A 26,297-nucleotide genomic window follows, 5' to 3' on the forward strand; every position below is an offset into this window, starting at 1 on the left:
GAGCATGCGCCCTACAGCCACCTCCTAAGGACCAGGAGAGCGAGGGGGGAGTCGGGACCCGAGAGGCCGAGGGTTGCTTCATGCAGCAACCCCCGGTCTCTAATGGGCGGGGCGTCTCCGTACCCTTGCCAATCCTGGCGCTGCTAATGCAGCGTCTGGATTGGCTGCCTGAGACACCACGCAGCCTGAGGGCTGTTGTTCAGAAGGCGCGGGAGCGAAACCGGCCCAGGACAGAGCAGAACAGAAGGCGCCAAGCAGGTCCCAACGTGGGACCCCGGCCCGGGTCACCCGGACAGGTAAGTTTGCTTTAGTTTAATCTCCGTCATTTTATTTTATGCTCCCCCGCGTGACGCGACTGATCACTAATAGAAGTTAAAATGACAAAATAATGAAATAGAATTGCTGAAGGTTGCACCATGTTATGCTGAATAATTCGCTCTTATTGCCACACATGTTGTCATCCGTGCCGCATAATTGGGTCTCCCAATGCCTCGGGCTTGCAGTGGCTGTGGCAGCCGCGGTGCGTCCATTGGGGCGTAGGGGCGTAGCCCCACCAGCCCTGCTGCTTGGACCCGCGGCTATAATTAAAATAAATGTTTAAAACTTTTACCATTTACTTACTTTATTAGCGCTGCGCAGCACCTGACTTTATCGGGAGTGTGCAGAGGGGGGGGGCGGGCGGGCTGGCTGGTGGTGATTGAATGAGATTGACAGGTCTTTCCTTTGAAAAAAACTTTTTCCCCCCCGCATGTATGCTTCGGGCAGCAACTTGCCCGAGCATGCGCACCCAGGCCGGCCCCATTAGCTAGTAGGGGGGGGGGGGGAGCAGGACCTGCTGGCGGCAGCGCTGGCAGCAAAGGGCGACAGGGCGAGCAGTCACTGTGCCCTCCAAGCCAATCCTGGCGCTGCATGCAGCGCCAGGATTGGCCGGTCACCGCGCAGCACAGCAGGGGCAATCCATATTGGATGCCGAGCGTGGGTGGCTCAGCCGCCCTGCACAATGGCCAATCACTGTCTCTGACTTAATGTAGTCATGCAGTGATTGGCCATTTTGCGGCGCGCGGCGCTGCAGCAGTGTCGTAAGCGTGCGTCACTCGGATCATAACGATTCACTTCACTCGCGTCGCCTGAGCCTCGTGGTCGTGGACTGGACGGTGTGTGGACACGCTGCAGCATCGGGCCTGCTGCTCCATCTCTTCACGCCTGGGGGGACACACAGGTAGGATGCGTCTGAGGACACTCTGGGGCTGAAAGTGCCAACAGTCCTCCAAAATACTCCTGTGTAAAGAGTTGTGCTCACGGTGCTTGTTGCAATGTAGGCCTTGGATTGGAAGAGAGTGCTGGCCTGGTTTGCATCCTTAGTCCTCCTTTGACCCGGAGGCTGGTCGCTGCAAAGCATGAATCAGCAGGATGTGAGATTATGGACAGGAACTCTGGATGCCCTGTTGGAAAGACTCTGATGCCAACCGGGGGCTGGAAGGGGGCGCGCGAGCAGAGGATGGCGTCATTGTAAATGGATGTTTTGTGAGCTCCCTTCCACGTGCCCACAGGGAGCCTTCGAGGAGGCGTTGTGCTGATTCTCCTGATCATGGCATTATAACATGTCTCTCACAGCTGGGTTACTTCTGTACCAGTTCTAATTACCTGCCATATTGAATGTACTACTGCCAGCGGGGTGGCCTGCCGAACCTGTGGTTATCATGTGTTCAAAGCTTTAATGTGTGCAAAGTCTGTCTTGTGAATGGCCTCCTCCTGGTATGTAAAAATGTATCTGTCCAGTGTTAATATTAGCCCCTTGTTGTGGGGTGGGCACTTCTCTTGCCCGTGGAACATTCCTCGCTGCTACCTGTGCTGTTGGTCAGTTGTAGACAAACTTATCATGACATGTCCCCATTTTATTTTTAACTTGTTCAAGAGCAGTTGGTATTTTATAGGATTTTGTGCTAATTTGTATTAGCGGTGTATTGTCTCCATACGGGCCCTTTTAGTGCGCAGCGCCCTTTATAGCGGCGTTTAAGCATATACTCTCCTGTGGTTCGCCTCATAGGCCGCTTCTGCCCAGACTGCAAGGCAGTGCTTTGTAAAGCTTGTAAGTGATTTTACTGAAGAGAAAACACAACTTTGTAGGGAATACAGTGTAATACAGTATGGGTGTAAACGCGTGGCTGTCTTTTACTGGGAGGGGTGAGTTTTAATGGGGTATCTGACGACTAACCTTCTCAGTTGCTGAAAGCCTATGACCTCTGCATATGTGAACCTGGTGTAACCTTCGAGCTGTGAATACCTCTGGACTTGGATCACCGCTGCTACATGTCTGTCTTTACAATGATGTTCTGAGGTCCTATGGCTGGCCGAGTGTGCACAGTGTCTGTGGCTTAGAAGTGGCGTTGACTTTGTTTCATACAAAATTTCAATAAAACGCACTTGGATAAAAAAAAAATAAAAAAGAGTGGTGTTATCTCTCAGTTCATAGACATGGCCGGCCCAGGCCACAGCCCCACCAACAGACCTAAGGCGAGATGGCGATCAGCAGGTAAGATCATAACAGAGCGTGGAAATGGGCACAGCTTCCCCACTGACACGCGAACTGCGTGCATACAGAGTGCGCTTTCTAGTATTCATATCACCACACTGACTCCAGGTTTAAAACGGAATTCTGCACCGCGATGCTCTAAGCTGTGAGAAAAACAATCCTTGGTTTGAGCAGTTATGTTATTTTTATATAGCACGAGCTAAGGCAGTTTGGAAGCAATGTAAAAAGAACAGTTGTTTACAAACACCAATTCAATGTACTCAAATAAGGATTCTGAGGCATAAGCAGATTTCTTAACTTGCCAACGGTCAAGTATGTTGGTAGAAAAATGAAACCCATATATTGGTACTCGGGCATCCAGCGTGGACACTACTGGACACGTCAGCCATGAGCGCATCCTGCATCTGGGGTGAGCATCGCATCTCTTACAGCACCCTAAGCTGCCAAGGAGGGGTTCACTCAGACGACCTTGACAAGAAAACTAGCCCCGCCCCCCAGTGCCATCCAGGGAACTGAAAACCTGTCATTATGTGAACAAGGCGGCTGTATGCAGCTTGGCACAGATCACCTGCACACATGTGTTCTTTCATGTGCGTTCAGAAGCCAGACTGGGGCAGTGTTCACAAATCACGTCTGAACCTTCCCGGCGCCCCCAAACACCTCGCCAGCTTGTGTTCTCTGATGCTACAACAGACAGTCGATATTAGCGAATTGTAAGGCTGCCCGGGGGGGGGTTGCGCAGCGGCCCGCCCCTTGGAGGGCGGCCGCCTTAGTGCCACAGGAAGGCACAGGGGTGGGAGGTCGAGTCCCTGGGCTAGTCCGGGGCAGACCCCAACAGATAGCTGTTTCCGGCGAGGGCGGGCAGGAGACAGGGGTACTTATACTGTCTCCGCCCCCTCCTCGTCCTCTTGTCCGCTCGTTCGCCTTGGGTTAGATCGTCGTCGCGAGTCGTCGTACCCTTGCGCCTGCTCCTTCTGATTTCGGTGAGTTGGCCGGTTGCATTCCTCGCCCCGGCCCTGTCCCTGGGCAGTGCCAGGCGACGGGGCCCTGTGGTAGGCGTACCACGGGCGGGGGGTGGTCGTGCCCTGAGCTGAGGCCAGTTATTGCGGAGGCGTGGGGGGGGTACGAGGTCGGGGTCGCGTTTTAACGTGTACGGTGGGGGAATGAGTGAACAGAATACTCGCAGCTCGGCATCGACTGCAGTACACGGGACACGGGTTTGGTCCTGGGGGTCGCGTCTTCAGCTGTGTTCATAGGCAAATCTCACCCCCCACCACTATCCCGTCGTGACGGCTTGGAGCAGGGAAACAAGTCTTGTCTTGGGGGGGGGGGGGGATCGCGCACGCCTCCGGCGATGGGCTCGGTTTCCCCCGCGCTTACAGGTGTCAAGGGAAGGCTGGAGCCTTCTCGGGGCTCGTCTCTTACCAACGCGCCCGTCGGAGCGGGGGTTGTTCGGTCTACCACGTTCACCGGCGGGGGGGCAGGAATCCTCGGTCACACGAGGCTGCTGGGAGCCCCTTCCGGGTCGCCGTGGGCAGCGCGGCGGAACAGGGCTCCCGGCGGCCGCTGAAAGTACGGGGTAGGCTCCCGCGTAATTTACCTATCGCGGGGTGGGCACCCGATATTTCGTTGTCAGCGTCAGGTCCCGGACGGGGTGGGCACCCGCTAAGGACAAGCACCGCGATTGAGTTGCTGTGGCAGAGGGTACGGCGGAGGCTCTTCCCTTAAGGGCACAGTGTTAAGTTTTCATTATTTCTGGTATAGCAGGCCGGGTGGGCTCCCGGATGGACTACGGCGCCGTGGAAAATCAGGTCGGGGGCCACTGGCCGCAGACATCCGCCTCGCACCTACGCAGCGGATGCAAGGGGCCTCTCGCGTATCCGGCTACGGCCTGATTCGCGTCAGGGCATATGGGGCCAGAGGGCCGGGAGTTCCCTCGCTTAATTTTACGTCGCTTGGCCTGGCAGGAGTGGGCAGTCGGCTGCCGGGGGTGCGGGTTGCAGGCGACTAAACTGGGGGGGGTTTCAGCAGACAGGGTCCCTGGGCAAGTTATACATTTTACCCCCTCTTGGCGCCTGGATAAAACCGCCGACGTGCGGGCTTGCGGTAGCCTACAGTTGTTGCTTGATTTTAGGAACGATCAACGCTGCACACGAGCAATTGCTATGGGTGCGTTTGCCTACCGGTTTAGATTGTTAATGAGTGATTTACACCGTTATATGGTTCATATCTCGTATTGAAGTTGATGAGTTGTAGGACTCATTCCGCATTTCAGTGTTATGTTCGCCGACGCTGCATTGTCAAGCTACGCTCTTTCAGAGTCCCTCGGACCCTCGTTGAATGTTGGAAAACCCGTGCTGCTTTCATCTTGGTCGGTGAGCTTAGTTGGTTAGATCGGGGGCTAATAACGCCAAGGTCGTGGTTGGACCCCCGTACTGGCCAGAATTAGGTATACTTCCTCATGTATTTATTGTTACATTACTTGTGTCGCGGTTCCAAGTACGTAGATAAGGACTACACCGGTTTTGTGACTTTGCGTATTTCGGGCCGGTTGGGTCTTTACGTTATTGGGGATGCTGGTGGAAACCGTGATTAAGGAGCTGGCGAAGTGGGCAACTGTCGATACACTGAGGTGGAATGCACAATTGCTTGGAAATTTTTATAAGCGATGATAATGCGGAATCGCCAGATTGAGCGAGGGCATGTGTAAAGACCCAGAAACCTACACGCATTTGTTAACCACAAAATCATTAGAGGACTTTGTTCCGCAGGGTTAAGATTACCCGTTACGGACCTGTCACGTGGTCTTAAATACAAAACGAAAAAACTACAATTGAGCATAGCAATCGGTTGGCAGATTCAAGGGTCGACTGCAGTCCCCGGATTCTTGTTAACGCCACGACTACCGGAGTGGCTGGGCGCTGCACGGCGGTGAGGGTGTGGAGCGCTGGCTTGCGCGTGGCAATTCACCTATTCACTGTGACTGAATGTCATGTAAATCCAGGTTCACGGGCTGCGCCCCTAGCCTTCGGTCAAATTTCGTGCACATTGCGCCTTGTTGCTGCCCCCCTGTTCGGTTGTGGAATTGTTCAAACTTAATCTTCCAGTGAGGTTGCAAAGCGCCGTGCGGTCCATGTTGCGGCCATCTGCGGGGCGGCGCTTCACTCGGCTTCATGGTTGCCATGCCTTCCAGGGTGGGTACTGGGCATTGCACGGCATTCGAGGGGGTGGGAAGCCTGGCATGTGCGTGTCCCCAGGCCGCGGAATGTTGGTACAGGAAACCAGGGATCGAGCCTCGCGTTTTCATCACGTATTTCTGAGACAATTCACTTTTAGTGGCATGTCTGATTATGTATTGCGATACTGTCTAATGCTTAGCGCCTGTATACTCCGGGCTCGAGTCGCACTATATACGCCACGTGGCCCCGCTCCCTGCTCTGTTGAGCGATCTCTACGCTACTTCAGCAGTAAGGAGGCGCCGTGCGCCCCGCGTCCAGGGGGGCGGCGCCCACCGCGGCTCCTCTTGGGCGCCGGGCCTCCCGGGGGGTGAGGTGCTAGGCTCGGCGGTGGGGTGGTTTGGAGCGCCGAGTCCGCGCCGCGCGCCGAGGCTCAGGCTGCTGACTTGGGTACAGGAACCAGGGATCGAGCGTCGAGGTCGCGTTCACACCCGTGATTCTGGGCAAATCACTTAATCCCCCGGGTCTGAATATGTAGGTTAGTACGGTCTCATGTACAGCGCTCATTCCCTGGGTCGAGTTGGCGCCATGTATCAGAGGTAGGATGGTAACAAATGTTGTGCAGTGCGCAGGCAACAGGCCCACCCATTCGGGCCAGGCGCGACGGGCAGTGGGGTCAGAGCCGTGGCGCCTGGCCAGTTTTCCCCTCTAGGGCAGGGTGATAGGGAAGAGGGGCGCAGCTGCCAGTTACAATGATACCAAGGAAATTAATGAGAGTACATATTAGTCACCACGAGCCTGCCGGCGAGTGGCCATGTGGGGACACATGCATCTGCTGCTTAACACTTGGTTCACAAGGGGGTTGCAGCTGAGGGACGGCGGGGCCAAGTTGTTCTAACGTGCACCTGGCTTGGGCGGGCGCCTCCTGGAAGGTGACACTCCGAGGTCTCCTTGTTTCCTATGTTTTCTGTCTCTCCAGCAGGTCTCGATCGTAGGTTGACTTGGACCTCCGCTGAGCAGACTGTCCCTCCTTAACACTGCTACTCTCCCGCGTTCTGTCCCAGTACGTGGATATAGATCCCTCTCACCATCGCAACATGCTTTCTCCCCCCGTTAATTATGGTCACGGATAAGTGTCTCTCACATTGTTGTGTGCCCTGTCACTTTAGGGCGGTCAGCCAGGTGTGTCGACGGCAGCCCGCGTCGGGTGCGCATTGGGCCAATTAGAAGGTCGCTGTATATCTTGTGCATTTCCTTCATCATCGCTGCTTGGTAAGGGCTCCCCCGGGTGTGGTGTTATAATTGACTGTTTTCTAGGTGGGGGGACAGCCCAGTTGTCGTATTCGTGGGCAGGATGACATGATGTAGAATAGCTCTCGGTGGGCCTGGCAACGAAGCGATGATGGGATATTAATTCACGATATGCAATCATAGCACTGATCAGCGGATAGATGGGCTTTGGGAGGTAGTGCTCCTCGCGTAGTAAATGTAGGGATGCGATGATATGTGCGCAGGTGTCATGTAACTGGAGCTCATGTTTATCGTTTCAACACCTTTGCACCCACATACACAGACATTTTAGGCAGTTTGCCAGTTGCTTTACTTATGCACATGTTTGGCAGTGTCAGGAACATCCAGAATGCTGTTGGTGGCTAGCCTGCTGTCATGCTTCCCAGAGGGGTTCGGGCCCAGGCATGACCAAGCAGGGGTTAGAGGTCAGTGGTCTGCCCTGGGAGTTGTTATCAGGCAGGTGATGCTGCAGAACCTAGAGGGTCATGGGCCTGACTTCTGGTTACAAGGGCGGAGCCGGGCAAGCTCATTTAGTAGCCCGTCCTTGAGTTCGACACAACAGGTATCAGTGATGTGAGTAAGGGTGATCAGGCAGGCATCCACAGAGCGGGACACTTGTCAGGCATCTTAAGGCTGTTGCCTTCCAGTGGGCCCACGGCACGTGCACGTTTGAGCCAGTTTCGCTACGATTCTGTTGGTCAGCTGGGTAGCCACCAGATGGGTGGGTTGTAGGGAGTGCTTATTTTGTAGTAAAGATAGGGACGCATGTCATGTGCTCAGTATCCCATATTCGGGGAGCTCTTGTTTCACGATTCTACTCCGGCGTCACAGCTGTTACATTTCTACATTGAGAGGTTTCTCAATGCGCGGAAATTAGCCATGAATAGTGTTCAGGCAGGATTTCAATGTGCGGAACACCTAGTAACGACACGTGTGCTGGTGGCCTGTCTGCTTGCCAGGGGGATCGCCTGAGCGTGCGGGGCAGCCCTGCAGATTAGTTAATTGTTAAATGATCCTTGAACTCTACGATGGGCTCCCCCTTCCCCGTAGGGGGCTTTATGTTAGCCTTCACTTCGGGTGATCGGTATGTCACGAGTGAGGCAGTGCCAGGTTAACAGAGGATGACTCGCATTAGAATCAACTTGGTGATCCCCACACAGTTGGTTAGAAGGGATGCTGTCAAGAGCAGAAGTCAATCCATTTAGCATTAACATACCTTTTAAGCGGCATGTTTAAGGCTGTAAATGTGGTGCTAAAGGAATGGCATGCCAAGGGAGATATCCTCCTTATCACTGGATCGAGATGGGGTCACTATTATGGGTAAGGCTAGACTGCTGGGTTCTATTGGATACGTTGACAAGTTGCTCCTGCCCAGGCAACAGGGCGATAAGTGGTAATTTTGGGGGCGTCAACCAGGGTTCTTCTAGGAACTGAGTAGAGCTTGCACTCCCGCTAGGGCAGAACATGGTTGTTAACATTGTACCCTGGTATGCCGTCAGTGACATCGTATGGCTGGGGCGACATACGATCAGGCACCCTCTGTCTGCCGGGGCGGGAGGGTGCCAGTACCAAGACGGTGCGGGTTGCCTGGTTAGGGCTGACAGGTAAGGGAGTGAGTAGTAACACAGACAATATATGAGCTCTCTTGCAGTCGTAGAAGGTAAAGTTGATATTTTGATGGCAGGGTGACAGTTGCTTCATCATGCGCATTTCCCTTGGTAGATGTCTGTGAACTTTCTGAATGCAAGGGGGGGTTAGCACGTGTCATGCCGGTCAGAGGTGTTTTAGCTCAGGCCGGGTCATACATGGGTTAGATGTCGGTGGTCTGCTCTGGGACTCATGTTAACAGGCATTGTTTGCTCTAGGGCGGAAGCGGGCGCTTCTAGAACAGGGCAAGATTGATTAGGCCAGGCAGCATGACAAAGGTCTTTTCGGCACTGGCAGAATGGTGCAGGCTGCGAAGCAGTGCCATTGCAGAACATAGATTTCTAAACATTCTGCCAGGACATGATGAGCAGCAGGAAGGTATTGAACCATGGTGAGCAATTGTTGTGGGTTTCGTGCTCAACAGGAGCAAGGGAATTGCATTCTGTTCCATCAAGCTACGGGTACTGTCTATAGCACCAGAAACTGTAAAGCTGCGATGTTCGCCCGGGACCGGGCTGCCACGGTCATCTAACTTTGCAGTCAGACACGGAGTAGGCAAATACATACTTGCGATGGTGCAACGGACACTCAGCAGTAGAGTTAAGTGAGTGTCATCTCACCCCGATATAACGTCAGTGATAATACGCAGGTGGTGGCTACAAACGACCAGGCACTCTAGTGCTGCTGTGGCGGGAGTGTGCCAGTGCCAAGAGGGTGCGGGTTGCCTGGTTAGGGCTGTTGGTTTGGAGGGAACACTAATACGGATTGCCACAAGAGCACATTTTGCATTCATAGAAGGCTGAATTGATACTTTTATGGCATGGTGCCAGTTGCTCTAGTTATGCCCATGTTGCTTGGCAGTGTCAGAAACATCCAGAACGCAATGCTGGTGGTTAGCCTGTTGTCATGCTGTTCAGAGGTATTTTAGCTCGGGCATTGCCATGCATGGGTTATAGGCCGGTGGCCTGCCCTGGGATTCGTGTTAACAGGCAGGTGAGGCAGCAGAACTTGGAGGGGCTTGGGTTTGACCTCTGGATACTAGGGCGGAGCCTGGTTGCTCACTTAGTAGCCCGCCCTTGAGTTCAACGAAACGGGTACCTTTGATGCGAGTATCAGTACCGGGTAACTTCTCCCCCCCTCCAGCACTGGCTGGCAGCTATGCAGGTTGTGGAAGTGGCTTATGGTCCATACGATTAAGGGAAACAACGGGGCAACACTTTGGGCTACAAATCTACAGGAGAACAATTGGCGGTTCTCCTCTGTGGTCACCCTGATCTGTCTCTCCCTGGTATACTAGCAGAATTTTGGGAGGGCAAGGCTTTACATTTGGTGGTAACTGATGGAATACGATGGGCGTACTCCAACGGAGTGAAGGAGGAAGTAAGGCAGGCTTGTCAACCCTTACCTCCTCCCGCATGGGCACTGCCAGGCAGGAGTGTCTCGGCAAAGAGAGTGTTATTTAGCCATGCAAAGGCAACCTTGGACCATCGCCTATTTTAGGTTTAAGGTCATTTCAGTCAAATCCACGGGGGAGTGAGAAAGGATGGGGGAACATGTCCTGATTGTGCCCGCTGGCCGCCGGCCCAGTTGGGCGTAGACTTGTTTTGGCTGGACCTGGGAGAAGCCCGGTTTCAAGATGCTGTAGGTATGAAGGCCGATCGGGAGCCATGCGCAGTTGCGCAGAGCAAAGAGGCCTTGGCTTCATCAGGCATGGTCTTATACACGTCAAGTCCACAGGGTGCCTGGAGGGAGATGGGGTGCTCCTCTCTAGTTTAGGCATGGACCTTTTCCTACTGGACCTAGGGGAAGCTTGGGCTGCAGCAGGTTGTAAGTAAACAGGTCTACCTTGGTGGGGGGCCCTGGTAGTGACGGTGGCCACTCCCAAGGCTGTGGAGGAGTTACAGGGCGATCCAGGGTCTGCACATACCAAGGGGTACAGCATGCAGCAGCACCGCGGGGTGCTAAGCCAGGATACCCAGGGATGTTTAGCGGGTCCCCTGGAAGAACGACGGCGCCCCGTTAACCGAAAGGCGGTTGTGGGTCTGAGCAACCGGGGGCTGCCATTTATGCTCCGCCCACCCATCACGGGGGGGCGTGTGAAGCATGTGGACTGGTGGTCCACGGATGGGAGGGGTGGACCCTCCCAATATTTGGTATACACCAGTTGGCGTTGCCATGGTGACTCTAGGCTTATCAGACGGGCAGGCGGGATAGGGCTGGCCTACCCTGGGATCGCCCGTAAGATAACCCACCTTGTTTGCATATTGGTTATGCTAATAAACCTGCAGCAATATTTCTCCACTTACATTACAGTGTCGTGTGTTTTATTTATGTACTTATGTACTTATGTGCTTTGTGATAACTGTTGCCGATATTGGCACTATGTAAGGCTGCCCGGGGGGGGTTGCGCAGCGGCCCGCCCCTTGGAGGGCGGCCGCCTTAGTGCCACAGGAAGGCACAGGGGTGGGAGGTCGAGTCACTGGGCTAGTCCGGGGCAGACCCCAACAGATAGCTGATTCCGGCGAGGGCAGGCAGGAGACAGGGGTACTTATACTGTCTCCGCCCCCTCCTCGTCCTCTTGTCCGCTCGTTCGCCTTGCCCGCCCCTCCGCTTACCCGGCGTCCGGAGGGACAAAAGGGGGGGGGGGGGGACAGGTTTTTTCTAACAATTTTACTTTGTATTGCAGGAGGAGTTACAGGGCGATCCAGGGTCTGCACATACCAAGGGGTACAGCATGCAGCAGCACCGCGGGGTGCTAAGCCAGGATACCCAGGGATGTTTAGCGGGTCCCCTGGAAGAACGACGGCGCCCCGTTAACCGAAAGGCGGTTGTGGGTCTGAGCAACCGGGGGCTGCCATTTATGCTCCGCCCACCCATCACGGGGGGCGTGTGAAGCATGTGGACTGGTGGTCCACGGATGGGAGGGGTGGACCCTCCCAATATTTGGTATACACCAGTTGGCGTTGCCATGGTGACTCTAGGCTTATCAGACGGGCAGGCGGCATAGGGCTGGCCTGCCCTGGGATCGCCCGTAAGATAACCCACCTTGTTTGCATATTGGTTATGCTAATAAACCTGCAGCAATATTTCTCCACTTACATTACAGTGTCGTGTGTTTTATTTATGTACTTATGTGCTTTGTGATAACTGTTGCCGATATTGGCACTAGACACCAAATGTCAACCTGGTGCAAAAGTCGCAAAAACAATTGAATAGAAGGAAGTGTTCGTCACTGACTTTTCCCCCCGTGAAGGCGCGTTTCCTTCCTAGCTCGAGCTTCGCTTATCTGGCTGGTGGAGAGAAGCATGGAGCGGCCGTGATTAGGTGCAAAATGGAGCCCTTCCTCTGGCTCTGGTGGCTTGCCTGCCTGTCTGTGGGGCTCGCAGGTAAGTGAGGCTCCCGGGGGACGGAGGGGAGTGGGCAGGGCTTGCGCACCCCGGGCTGGGCTGGCCCGGCAGGACCGCTGCCCTGAGAGTGTACAGGATGAGAAGGAAATGAACGCTGTTCGCATCACACCGGGCACTGCCCTGCCAGGGTTGGCAGAGGCTCTGGGTACCGCGGGGGTTGTTTCTTTAAGAATGTTCTCTTCCCTGGGTGTCGGAGCGCCTCCTGCCCCCACACCCAAGAGCCTGTGTGTCAAGAGTCCGGCACCGCATGGAAGTTAGACCTCCTACTGTGAGCCGGGGCTGGGAACAGCGTGTTCCAGATTAGAATGGCCATTCTGGAAATTAGCTGGAAATCGCATGGCAGCTCAGAGGGTTTAATATAATTATTTTATAAAAGCCCAAAGGTATTTCAAATTTCTGTGTGTATGCAAGGCCACTGGGACAGACATTATCAGCATTAATGGGTATTTATAGAACGTATGGCAGGGTGATAAAGGTGTCAGCGTGGTAATTACAGAGCTGGGCTCCAGTGACTTCTAGTTAAATCCGAGGCTTAAAGGCCAACTGCAGACGGAAATACTCTGCTGTGGCCCGTGGACATTACTTCTCTTCTCGCCCTTGAGTTTCCAAAAGCGTCGGTGCAGATACCCGCTGAATTAATTGTTCTATTACTATAGTCTTCATTATGAAGCTTAATGTGCCTGCTGCAAAGAACATATATACCTGATGCAGATCACAAAATGCATATGATGTAAATAGATCAGTGAGGCACTGCTTTTGTCAGAGAGATCCTTTTGGTACTTGCAGTTTCTAAGTTAAAATCCTAACATACAACGGACTCTCAGAGAGCTAATAACGGTCATCTAAGAGCTGGATGCAAACTGCAAGGAAAAAATTGGAGCGTTATGTTTTTTCCCCACAGTCTTTGTTTCATTATCCTACTGTTTCAAAAATAAATTGTTATCTTTTCATTTTCAGCACCTGACAACCTGAAACATTACCGCATTTTGGGGCAATTTTCCAGCAAACAACAAGAGGACCCCAACCTCCTTTGCTGCTCCCTCACCCGACCCCGGCTACAACCCAGCAAACACCAGTGTTAAAGGTAAGGAAACTGATGCTATATATTTTTTTACATCGTAGTTAGAGCTATGTATGTGGTCACTCTCAAGGCCCTCAAGCAGTGTCTTTCAGTGCCTCCAGCAACCACTATGGCACAGAGAGGCAGGAGGCAGTACGGCTCTATTTTTAGCAGTCATTTGAGATGTATTAGGATAATGCACAAGATATATGTATAATGTATTTATACTGAAATTTCATATTATTGCACTGCACCTTATACGTTGTACTTTGATTATTGACAGGTTTCTTTAATATATATATATATATATATATATATATATATATATATATATATATATATATATATATATATATATATATATATATATATAGATATATATATTCGTAAGGCCAGCAACACACCATCATGAATACAGTACAAGAGCTGATTACAAAGTCATTCCAGTCACGGCCACTTGAACAAAAACTACAGTTAAAACAATTGGGACCTCATCAGCCTGAAATAAACCTACAGCAAACTAACCAGGACAGAGGAAAAATGTCAAAACGTACATTCTCAAATGCCTGGTACACAAAAGCTGATTGGCTTACAGGCTGACCTATAAGAAATTCTCTGTTCTGCTTCCCCTGCTTGCTGTTTGGCGGTGACTTTTCTTGGACACGGCAAGGAATGGTCGACCTGAAGCACATCGCTGAAAAAATAAAGAAGCATGCGCTCACAAGAAATCATCTGGAAAACCTGACAAGACTGGGAATGTTGGGGGAAGACGCACCAATTGAGCAGCAGATAAATGATGCGTATCGCAAATCCATTCAAAAACACAATGAAGCTGTTGATAAGAACAGACAAAATCTATCCAAGATCATTGATTGCATTAGTTTCTGTGGTGCTTTCGAACTGGCATTGCGAGGCCATGACGAATCAGAAACTTCCTCAAAACCTGGGATCTTCCGAGGCCTAGTGGATTTAATGTCAACCATAGACCAGGATTTGGAAAGACATTTAGCACATGCTACAGTCTTTAAGGGCACCTCTAAAACAATACAAAATGAACTCCTTGACTGTATGCTCGAAATTATAAGAAGCCATATTGTGCAAGAGTTGCGAAACACAGACTTTGTGGCTATTCAGGCTGATGACACCACTGATGTGTCCACTCAAACACAGTCCGTGTTAGTGTTTCAGTACCTTGACAGTGACAGAAACGTTGTGGAAAGATTTTATGGCTTCACTCATTTAAGTGACTCTAGTGCAGCAACCATCACTGAAGCAATACTGTGTCAACTGGACTTAATTTTCCCGGACCTGCCTCAAAAACAAAAACTTATCGCACAAAGCTATGACGGTGCATCCGTAATGAGTGGGAGCCTTAGTGGAGTTCGGAAGAGAATTCGAGATGTGTACCCTAATGCTCATTTTGTGCACTGTTACGCCCACCAACTCAATCTTATTATGCAACAGGCGGTATCAAAGATCAGAGAGACACAAATTTTCTTTCAGGATATCGGAGGCATAGCAGCATTCTTCACACGTTCTCCCAAAAGAACAGAGGCCCTTCATGAGATTGTGGACAAAAGCGTACCAAGGGGATCCTCAACTCGTTGGAACTTTCACATTCGTACAGTCAACTTAATCTTTGAACAGAGGGAGGGCCTTGAGAAATGTTTTGTCGCCATAGCATCCAGAGCAGACTTTGATCACACAAGTCAGAGTGAAGCCCATGGCTTTATTAGAACACTACAAGACAAAGAGTTTCAGTTCTTACTGTTTTTATTTCATGACATAATGATTCCTGTTGATGTGTTATACGATCAGTTGCAAAGAAAAGACCTAGATACTGTCTCTGTGAAAGCCAATACATCTGCATTTGTACAACAGATTATGAAAGTGAGAGATGGGGTTGAAGATTTAGAGAGCAAACTGCCGGAGCATTCTATTTTTGCAAACCGCAGACAAAACATCACCTCTCTGGTTCGAATTGGAAAGGAGATATGTGACATTGTAATTGTGCAAGCGAAAGAACGTTTTTCATTCACAAAACATTTGGTGAGTGCGACTTTACTGCAAAGTAAAGAGTTTGCACAATATGATGAATCCTTCCCTGAGCGTGCTCTGAATCAGGCTGTGGAAGCATATCCTATGCTCAAAAAAGAGCAGCTGAGAACTGAGTTAACTGTACTCTACGGAATGCCTGTGTACCGGAAGGCCACAAGCGCCTTGACTTTGCTGAGTTTAATTCATAAACTGCATATGGAAAACTCACTTACAGAGACAGTGACTTTACTAAAAATTGTGATTACGACTCCAATGACAACAGTAGAAGCTGAACGATGTTTTTCAGCCTTAAAGCGCATAAAGACATTCCTCAGGAACACCATGCTAGAGGAAAGACTAAATGCTTTGGCGATGCTCTCTGTAGAGAGCAAGCTAGTCCAAAAGATACCGGACTTCAACATGAAAGTAATTGACAAGTTTGCTACACTGAAAGACAGACGTACGGATTTCATTTACAAAAAGTGAATGCTGCTACTTGTTTGAATACAAAAAATTCTGATTGAGGTAAGAAATGCATTGTTATCTCTGTTTTTAAAAGTTTTGTAGTGTTTGTTCTATTTGGAGACTACACAGATTTGCTCATCTTTGTTCACTGGCCTGGCCTGTCTCCCGCAGGGTGAACGATTCGTTGCTTGTGTTGCCTATCAAACCTTTCCCCTTGGCAAATTGCGAAAACCTTTATACCATTTATATTTGGGGTACTTGCGTGGACCTATGTGAAGTGTGTGTACAAAGTTCAGCTCAACCAGAATCACGGTAACAGCGCATTGCGCTGCCTCTTTTATATTCAGTATATTGTAAGACTGTTTTTCTTCCCCCGCCTTTCCTTGTTTTGTTTCCCTGTTTTCCCCTTGCTTGCCATTCGTTACTCTAGAGTCTAATATTCAGTATGTTGTAAGACTGTTTTTCTTCCCCCGCCTTTCCTTGTTTTGTTTCCCTGTTTTCCCCTTGCGTGCCATTCGTTACTCTAGAGTCTAATAGAGTCGGAAGGCCGTAGGGGAAGACTGTGGACTTTTCTTCAAGTTCCTGACGCTCCTGCGGAACGAGCCTGGCAACCATTACACTGCTGTGCAACTTCTTCTACTCTTAGAGCTGAGATTTCCATGAGTCTTATAGTCTGAATTCAGCACCTGAGCATAATAGGACAGAATGTATGAAGCTCTGTGGTAATACTGAATAAGCAGCTACCTATGTTATGCCATCTATTAATGTAATAACTGCACTTTCACAATTGCTTTATTAACCTTCCTGCTTTCTCAAATTTGCTTGAAAATGCACGATTTTTCTTCTTTTTTTTCAAACATTTTCTTGGGGGGGGGGGGTAACCCCCCCAAACCCCCCTTTTGGGGTTCGGGCGCGCTCGCTGCGCTCGCTCACTACGGTGCTGGATGCTAATTCGTTTGCGCCCCACCACTTTAAAATCTCACCCACCGCCCCTGGGCTGTGGTAATAGGTCTGCAAAGGTAGCATGCTGTGGCTGGCAGCTCCCGGGTCCTCTGTAGTTCTTGCCACATATTGGAAGCCAGCCCCACCCGGAGGCAACCTGGTGCCATAAGCCCCTATGGCCACATTAGCAGCTCTCTGAGCGGAAGCCGCTCCTGCTGTCACTCCATACTGGCCCACCCCGTCCTATGCCCTGAGGAAAGTGCAAGTACAGATTGTAATTGTAAATTGTATTTAAGAGTGCTGAAGAACCTGAACAAACCGGCCCGTTTTTTTTTTTTTTTTAACTTTTCCTGCTATTCGGGCGCATTTGGGTCTGCATTCTCTGAAAACTTTTCTGTTTCGCTAAACTTCTATTCGTGTCTGTCACCAGGATTTCTTTATAGCGCCTTAGTGCCAAGACCTCTGGGTGTCAGCTGCTCTTTACAAATAATACGTAATAATAATAGCTTAACTTTAAAATTAAAATACCCTCAAAATGGGCCCTCCTTTGCATATAGGACCTGATATCACGGGGTAGGATGATTAACTTTGTTATTGCCCAGCGGGACAGTCAATTATTCTATGCCTAGAATACATGTTAACTTTTGAATGGGTGTTATTCTTATCACTCTACGCAGTTGTAGATATTTAATCAACATAAGAATGATGAAAGGCGGAGTTAACTATGCTGGGGCTCAGCGGGTCACCTGTGGGTCCCATAGAGACCTCTGAGGCGGGCCTGTAAAGCGATGACTATCCTAGTCTGTGAGGAGTCTCTTCCCTGGGGATGAAGGCTCTCAGAACCATTACATTGTTGAGAGGGGTTCAGATTATAACAGTTAATCAAGTCAGGCATTTCCGTGAACATTGTGCACACCTCTGTGTAGCTGAGGTGAGCTCTGTGCTTTGTGGATCAGGTCCACGCGTTGGGAAGAACGTCGCACTTAAAGCTGGAGTTGGGACAGACGCTCATGTCAGTGGGAAGCAGAGTTAGTGCTGGGCGCCGGGCACAGATGAATTGTATTGTGCATCAGGGCTCTTTTTTCACGTTTAAAAGAGTTTGGTGACATGTGCACGTAGGCCAGTGTTCAGCATAGTGAGACTGAGAATCGTGTGCCTGCTGCACGGACAGGCACAGATAAGCATGCACCTGCAGCCCAGTGCCCTTTCCCTTTCTCGTGCTTATGCCACCTTTGGTGACGTGATCAAATGCTTCCTATTGCAGTTGTTACTGACTCTGTCATTGTTGCATCCCTAACCGCTCAGCGTCTGCTGCAGCCATATCCCCTCCTGCTGCTCTTTGCCTGTCCTGCAGCAGCCTTATATGCCCCTGCAGCTCCAGCCCCACTGTGGCTCCAGACCCCTTGCATCTCCAGACCCCCTGCATGTCGCTATTCTGGGACAATTTCCAGCCGGTGTCCCATATCTTCATGCCTGCCGTTGCCCAGCATGCTGCCAGCTGCCTCCTGCCCCAGTACTGATAGTTTGCTTCCTGCGTGTAGCACCACAAGCCTATCGTTGACCCAGTCCCCGTGTCTTCTTCTGCAGGGGATGCTCCAATCAGTCACCCTACTGGCTGCATCCGCATGCCAAGGGCCTGCTGCCCAGTACCACCCTACTTCTTGCCTCCCTTGCTCCCGTTTCTTACAGCTCCTGCCCGAAGCTCCTCCTGACTGTTGTAGGCCGCTTGCATCGCTGTAGCATCGGGCCCAGTGCACCACTGCCCACACCAAGCCCCTTGCCCCGTACTTTCTGTATCCTCACACACCCAATCAGCTAAAACTCTTTGCTTGTGTCTGCTGCAGCCGCTTGACTTTAAGTGTGAACATGAGGGATGGATTCGTCATTCGCTCTGTTTTTCAAGTTTACTTTATTTTGATATTACATGTTAATTCTTTACTAATGTATGCTGCAGGTTGGCCATTGTTTGTAGCTTGTATGCTTTGGCTGGTGTACAGTGGATTGCTGGTTCAGATTGTGAAGTGTCCACATTTCCTAGCACCAATAGGATTGGCTGTCAGACTTGTTGAGATGGTGCTGTACTCTTTCAGCAAACCTGCAGTGGTAAACCCACCTTGCCGCCCCGGTTGGTATTCCAGATAGTTAAACAACTGTATGCCTTTAACGAGAGTCCTTCTAATAAAGTTCAGGTTTCTAGACTGCAGTTCAGAGAATAGAACTCACTAATTTGGTGCCCAACGTACCACTGGGTCTCCCATTATGTTATGCTCACTGCATGATGGAATCCATCCTACTTGCTTCTCCTGAGACGCTGTACAGTGGCCTATTGGATTTTGTGTATACTCCACTATATATATTTTTGGTATTATTCCTTGTCACAGTGATGCAGAATCTCACACTGAAGCACAAGCGTCCTATTCACTAAATTCAAACACCATGTCCTTTGGTAACCAACTCGCATTTTTAATGTGTGGCATCATCAGTTAAGAAAGTTAAAGTTCTGCTGCATTTTAATATTTGATTTTAAGATAGGTTTAATTTATAACTTTAACATAGATGTTGCTAATCTTTCGAATGATGCATGTGAAAGTAAAAATAATAAATCTGAAAAACAAACATGAAGAATTTAGGTCTCTCCTAGTTTAAATACCTCTTGGTGCAGGGAATGAAGTGTTCCTATAAAGCTACTATATCAGCTCCTGGGAATCAAGTCATGCATTTATCTACACATTAGCCACTGTATGGAAATCGAAAGCACAAGAATTTCCAACAAACACTGCCCTGCTAATTAGCTGTGTATCAACCCCAAACTGGAGTACCCCCCTACAAGACTGAAGAGGGTGGTTCAGCTGCATCCCTATTCATTTCTTTCCATTATGTCTAGATAACTGCTCAGGGTGCCAATTAGTGAACACTACTAAAGGTGTGGATCCCTGCAATCTGTACAGTGGAACACGACCAGAACCACATTTCATGCAGAGCACTTAACTGCTTCTAGAAATATTTGATCAATTCTGCACAAGCGATCAATAAGTCATTTCACCATCTGAATACCAAAATGTTCAGTTTGACCATTTTGACAGTGGTTTCACATTTTGTGAACTGTAACAAGTACACTGGTGACTGGCGTTTCAAGAGCTGCTTGTCCTTCCTTTCCGAGGAGGGTGGCAAGTTATGTAACTACAAACTCATTCCCTCTCCCAGTAGGGGCAGCAGCTGCTAATCATAATTTTGAAGGCTTTATATTTTCCAATTATTGCTGTTTAGATTTCAGAAGCAATGTAGAGTCTTTTTCTGTTTCCTTCTGAAATGATTCGCATATACCTGCAGTATGCACAGTAATAAACCATTCCTTTGGCCACTGTGCATTTTAGTTTCTCTAAAATCTCAATATAAGAGATGGAAGCCTTAAACCCCTCTATAAAAAGCTGCCCAATGTTCTATTAGTCTGTTTGTGACATCTCTAGTACCTGTTACAAGGAAAGGATGTAGATACCCAACTGAAATAACTTATAACACTTCAATTCTCATGTCACAGTACCTCCTGCTAGCACCAGCAGACAGCTTGAAAGGCAGACCATGGAGCAGAATTCAAGCTGCTGTTTGAACATTGAAAAATACAACCAGCTTTTCTGTTCTTCTAACTTTTTCTCTGAAATGAACAATCATTGACTGTTTGCACGTCTATAGTTCAGAATATTAAGGGGCATTTGCCAAAATGTTACTGAACAATATGAACTTTAGCTATTTTTTTAAACTGACTTCCATTAAACTGCATTTATTACGTTGTGGCAATAAATTACTAGGTGTGTACTGGTGTGTTTATTTTCACACTACAGGTTCCACATTTATTCTACTTATTTGCAACTACACCTTTTCATATGAAAGACCCTGGGCACAACATGCTAAGGATATAATCCTTTTGATGAGAGCACTGGTGTTACTATGTTGTTCAAAGTGCATAGTAGGGGGGGGGGGGGGGGAAATAGGTCCCAATCCCTTACTGGCCGTGTAAATGGTGTCAAAATTAGGTGAAAGACTTGTCATGTACAATCGCATAATGTTTCATATTTGCCAGTGTTTGTGGAGTGATTTGGTATAACCCTGTAGCAGAGAATGGGCAGGAAATAGGCAGACCTAATGGGTTGTACCTGTATTGACTGTTTTAACAGCGCACCATTTTATAAAACATGCAATATGTTGATGGAAAAGTAATGGTTGTATTTATTTAAACATATTTTAATACCCCTAACTACTTCCTGGCTTTTAGAATGCAGTGTGGTGTTTCAGAGGTACAAGCTTGAACATTTGAGATGAAGGGGGGAGGAGGCTGAGTGTCTGACTATCTGCATTATAATTCCTATTCTAAAATCCGTTTGGGCGTCTCTGCTTTACAGTTTCAAGACTGAGATGTGTCTGCTTGTTAGTTGTGTATTTGTCTGTCTACTTGGCAATCCCCAGTAGAGAGGTGTGTGTACACCTGTGAGTGAGCATGGTTCTCTGTGGAGCTGGGTGAAGGTACAAGAGCAAAGCTGTGTGAAGTGAGGGGAGGGGAGGTGCACTGACCGATCTATGTTTATTAGGCCCAGCACTAATTGCTTTATTAACCTTGCTGCTTCCTCAAATTTGCTTAAAAATTCACAGTTTGTCCACTCTTTTTTCAAAGTTTTGTTGGGTGGGGGAGCACCCCCAAACGCCCCGTAGGTAGTTCGAGCTTGCTCGCTTGCCGCAGTGCAGCACGACAATAATGTTACGCCTCACCACTTTCAAATGTCACCAGCCGCCACTGGTGAGTGACGTACTTCATATCACAGTGATCACATTGATTCCTCCTCGCTCCAAAAAAGATTCTGATCATCGACGTTCACGTTGAGAGAGAATCTGATCTCTGTGTTGAAAAGTAGGAGTCAACTCAAGACAACATTAGTCGGAGTCCGCCGCTTGGCTGGGTGTGGGTGGACCCTGAGTTTCAGTTGTTTCTTTTCCTTGTGTAGGCCAGGGCGATTGGCGAATCCCTGACCCCTGCGCCGCGGGCCTGCACACCTATGCCAATCAGGCACCACCAGAACTTCAACACCTCCTCCTGCCAGGCCTGTAAGTTACAGGCCTGGCAGCAAGACTGGAGGTGTTGAAGTTCTGGCGGCGCCTGATCGCCATAGGCGAGACTGCGCAGGCCTGCGCCCAGTCCGTGCTTGCTTAGCCCAACCCGATCATCGACGATTATCTATAATAGATAATCGTCGATGATCAGGTTGGGCTAAGCAAGCACAGACAGGGCACAGGCCTGCGCAGTCAGGATCAGCCAGGCCCGGGTCCAGAGTTGGGGTTTCATTCATTCACACTATTGTAGGACCGGCTCTTCATTCATTCACACTACTGCAGGACAGGGGCTTCATTCATTCATTCATTCACACTACTGCCGGACCAGAGCATCATTCATTCATTCATACTGCTGCAGGACCGGGTCTTCATTCTTTCATACTGTTGCAGGACCAGAACTTCTTCCATTCACACTACTGCAGGACCGGGTCTTCACTGTTTCATACTATTGCAGAGTCGGGTTTCATTCATTCACACTATTGCAGAACCAGCTCTTTATTCATTTACATTATGCAGGATCGGGGTTGAATTCATTCTAACACTACTGCAGGACCGGGGCTCCCTTCATTCCAACACTACTGCAGGTTCGGGCTTCAGTCATTCACACAACTGCAGAACCGGGGCTTCATTCATACTACTGCAGAATCCGGGCTTCATTCATTCACCCCCGGGACTGAGATGAAACGTGGGTAGGATGTGCTGGAGTACTGGAGCAAGTGCAGTGAACTGGCAGTGCACGCGAAGCACAGTAACTTTATGGAGTGAGCATGCAGTAGACATAGTGAGCATGCAGGGGCGTTGAGATCTGTGAACAGACACTGGGTGCAGTGAAAAGGCAGTGTGAGGTGAACAAACACTGGGTGCAGTGAAGAGGCAGTGTGAGGTGAACAGACACTGGGTGCAGTGAAAAGGCAGTGTGAGGTGAACAGACACTGGGTGCAGTGAAGAGGCAGTGTGAAGTGAACAGACACTGGGTGCACCCTTCATTTTTCTTCTCCAGTTCGGAGTTGTACATTTTTTTCCGTAACCCTGTGCCCATGGGTTTTTCTCCTTAGACCATTGTACGATCATCACTTAGATTAATGTGGGGGGCTACACAGGTGTTTGAATCGGGTCTATCTTCCCCCGGAGATAATGTGTCTGGACTAAGTGTTTCCACTCCCTCAATTAGCAAATCATTCTCTCCAAACTTAGTATTATCAGCTTTACTGGTGCTTTTTGGAGGTTTGCCAATGCCCTGTGAAAGGACTGAGGCCTTCAATTTGCCCTTTTTAGAAACACCTGTTAGCTAATTTAATTACAGACAAAATAGCAATGCACAGTGGCCTTACAATCACTTCAGACAATACCGAAGAAGAGCATTAGCCACTAAGGTAGGCCAATTAACCAGGTAGGCCAATTAACCGAAGAGCTCAGCATAATTACAACATTTAAAATACATGCAGCTCTGTTCCGTGTGCCCTGTCACCTACTCCGAAAACATGTGGTGCAAGTTACAACCTGTGTGAGCGCAGGTACGTACTCAGCTCGGAAGCACTTCCTCAACTTAAGTTCTTGGCCAGAAACAACTTGGGGTAAGTAGTTTTGTGTTTTGTATAGTGGAAGTTTCGAGTCATGGAAAGGTAGCGCAGAAGGTTAATGTGCATGCTGCAAATAACATGTACCTGATGCAGATCACAAAATGCACATGATGTAAATAGGTCAGTGAGTCACTGCTTTTGTCAGAGAGATCCTTTTGTTACTTGCAGTTTGTAAGTTAAAATCCTAACATAGAACAGTGAGCTATTAACTGTTATCTAAGAGCTGCATGCAAACTGCAAGGTAAAAATTGGAGCGTTATGTTTTTTTCCTCCAGTGTTTGTTTCATCACCCTAATGTTTGAAAAATAAATTGTTATATTTTTATTTTCAGCACCTGGTAAAGCCTGACAGCCATTACCTAATTTTTGGGCAATTTGTTGGCGAAGAACAAGAGGCCCCAACCTCCTTTGCTGCTCTTTCACCCTGGCTACGACCCAGCAAACACCAGTGTTAAAGGTAAGGAAACTGATGCTATATTTTTTTTAGATTGGAGTTAGGGCTATGTATGTGGTCACTCTACATGGTCGTTGGGGTGGGTGCACATTCTGAACATTGTCCCCTCAGTGGATGGAATTTACTAATAGCCTTAGCCCTGTGCTTTGGGCAATAACGGTTGTTAAAGGCACTATCTATCCCTTGCCTTGTTCAAGGTCCTCAAGCAGTATCTGTTTCAGTGCCTTCAGCAACCACAGAGGCAGCAGGCAGTAAGGCTGTATTTTTAGCAGTCATGTTGTCTAAAGGGGAGCTGTTGGAGAAATATTGCGATAATACACAAGATATATGTATTTATACTAAAATTTGATATTATTGCACCAAACCTTATACGCTGTACTTTGATTATTGACAGGTTTCTGTAATATTGGGAAGGCCAGCATTGGCATGATAAATACAGTAGAACAGCTAATTACAATGTCATTCCATGCACGACCACTAGAAGAGAAACTACATATAAAGGAATTAGGACCTGACCTACAACTACAACAAGTTACCCAGGACAGAGGAAAATCTTACAAACGTGCATTCTCAAACACCTGGTACACAAAAGCTAATTGGCTTACAGGGTGCCCGTCAAGAAAATCTCTGTTCAGCTTCCCCTGCTTGCTGTTTAATGGTGACTTTTCTTGGACAAGACCAGGAGTAACAGACTTGAAGCATTTGTCTGACAAAATAAAGAAGCATGCACACACAAGAAAGCATATGGAAAACCTGACGAGACTGGGAATGTTGGGAGAGACACCAATTGAGCAGCACATAAACCATGCATACCGCAAAACAACACAGAAACACAATGAAGCAGTTGATAGGGATAGACACATACTATCAGATCAGATCAGAAAAAGCTTTATTCGGTAAGAAAATTTCACAAACCATAAAAGCATATACAGTTTTACATTAAACATTAGTACTGTATATTTACAATGAATAAAAAACATAGGTTAAAAAGAAGGTTTTGTTTAAAAATGTCCAGTTTTACCAACGGAGTAAAAATATGTGCAAAATCGCAATCTTAAATGGATAGGTAATCAATTGGTTGTCATTTTTCTTTACGTAATCAAGTTTTATATATTTTATGTCACTATAGGACGGAAAAAAAATAATAATAAAGAGCCCCCACCAGCAAAATTAGGGTGCATTGGGGGATATTCCCAGATCAACGTAGGGTACCTTGTTTTTAATAAAATCCGCCTTAGCGTCATTTAAATTATGTATTAGTTTTTATGGTGTAATTGAGTAGGAATATGCCTTGTTCGATTTTTTGTCACATAAGAAAAAAGAAAACCATAAAAGCTTACTAATTCATTAATACATATCTCACAATTTTTGGTTTCCATATTTCAGGGGGCATTATGGAAGAACAATATACAGTACATTATTTGATTAAAAGCTCTTTGATACATATACTATTTATCATACAAAGTATTAATATTCATATTCTAATTTTCAATACGTGTGGGTAGCGTTAAGAAGACGCTCTATCGTTATTAACAGCGGGATCCAAGTCTAGGTGGTTCCGGCGTTTAATAATTTTCTTTAAAAAAGAGGCGACATTTAGGATTATACATTCATAATCAAGGAGTTGGAGGGCCATATAGGCAGGACGACATTGTCGAATGCCCCATATTTTTAAAATTGGCACTAACCACTTTCTTCTCAGATCATTATAAAATCTACAAAACAAAGTGACATGCATTGTTGATTACGATCAAAAATAATTGATTGCATTTGTTTCTGTGGAGCTTTCGAACTGGCATTGTGAGGCCATGATGAATCAGAAAGTTCCTCAAATCCTGGAATTGTCAGAGGCCTTGTGGATTTAATAGCAAGCATAAACAAGGAAATGGAAGCACATTTAGCAAGTGCTACAGTCTTTAAGGGCACCTCTAAAATTATACAAAAGGCACTCCTTGAGTGTATGCTAGAAATTATGAGAAGCCATATTGTCCAAGAGTTGGAAAACACAGACTTTGTGGCTATTCAGGCTGATGACACCACTGATGTGGCCACAAAAACACAGTCTGTATTAGTCTTTCGGTACCTTGACAATGACAGTAAAGTTGTGGAGAGGTTCTATGGTTTCACACATTTAAGAGACTCTAGTGCAGAAACAATTACTGCAGCTATACTGCGTCAACTGAGCGTAATTTTTCCAGCGCTGCTTCAAAAAATAAAATAAAAATTAGCGCACAGAGCTATGATGGTGCATCGTAATGAGTGGAAGCCTTGGTGGAGTACAGAAAAGAATTAGAGATGTGTGCCCTTATGCTCATTATGTGCATTACGCCCACCAACGTAATCTTATTATGCAACAGGCAGTATCAAAGATCTCCGAGACACGAATTTTCTTTCAGGATGTAGGAGGCATGGCAGCATTCTTCTCACGTTTCCCCAAAATAACGGAAGCACTTCAGGAGATTGTGGACAAAGGGGTTCCAAGGGGATCCTCAACTCGTTGGAACTTTAACATACGTACAGTCAAACTAATATATCAGCATAGGGAGGACCTTTAGAAATGTTTTGATGCAACAGAAGCCAATGCTGACTTTGCTTACAAAAGTCAGA

At 48.2% G+C, this 26,297-nt stretch overlaps 1 protein-coding gene across 3 annotated transcripts in view; it reads right to left on the minus strand.

Annotated features, from left to right (window-relative positions):
- Positions 1-26,297, minus strand: part of SKA3 (spindle and kinetochore associated complex subunit 3) — a 637,733-nt gene that overhangs the window by 101,289 nt on the left and 510,147 nt on the right. The window lies entirely within an intron of this gene.

This window comes from Triturus cristatus, chromosome 8 (assembly GCF_964204655.1).
Source record: "Triturus cristatus chromosome 8, aTriCri1.1, whole genome shotgun sequence".
Classification (NCBI taxonomy): domain Eukaryota; kingdom Metazoa; phylum Chordata; class Amphibia; order Caudata; family Salamandridae; genus Triturus; species Triturus cristatus.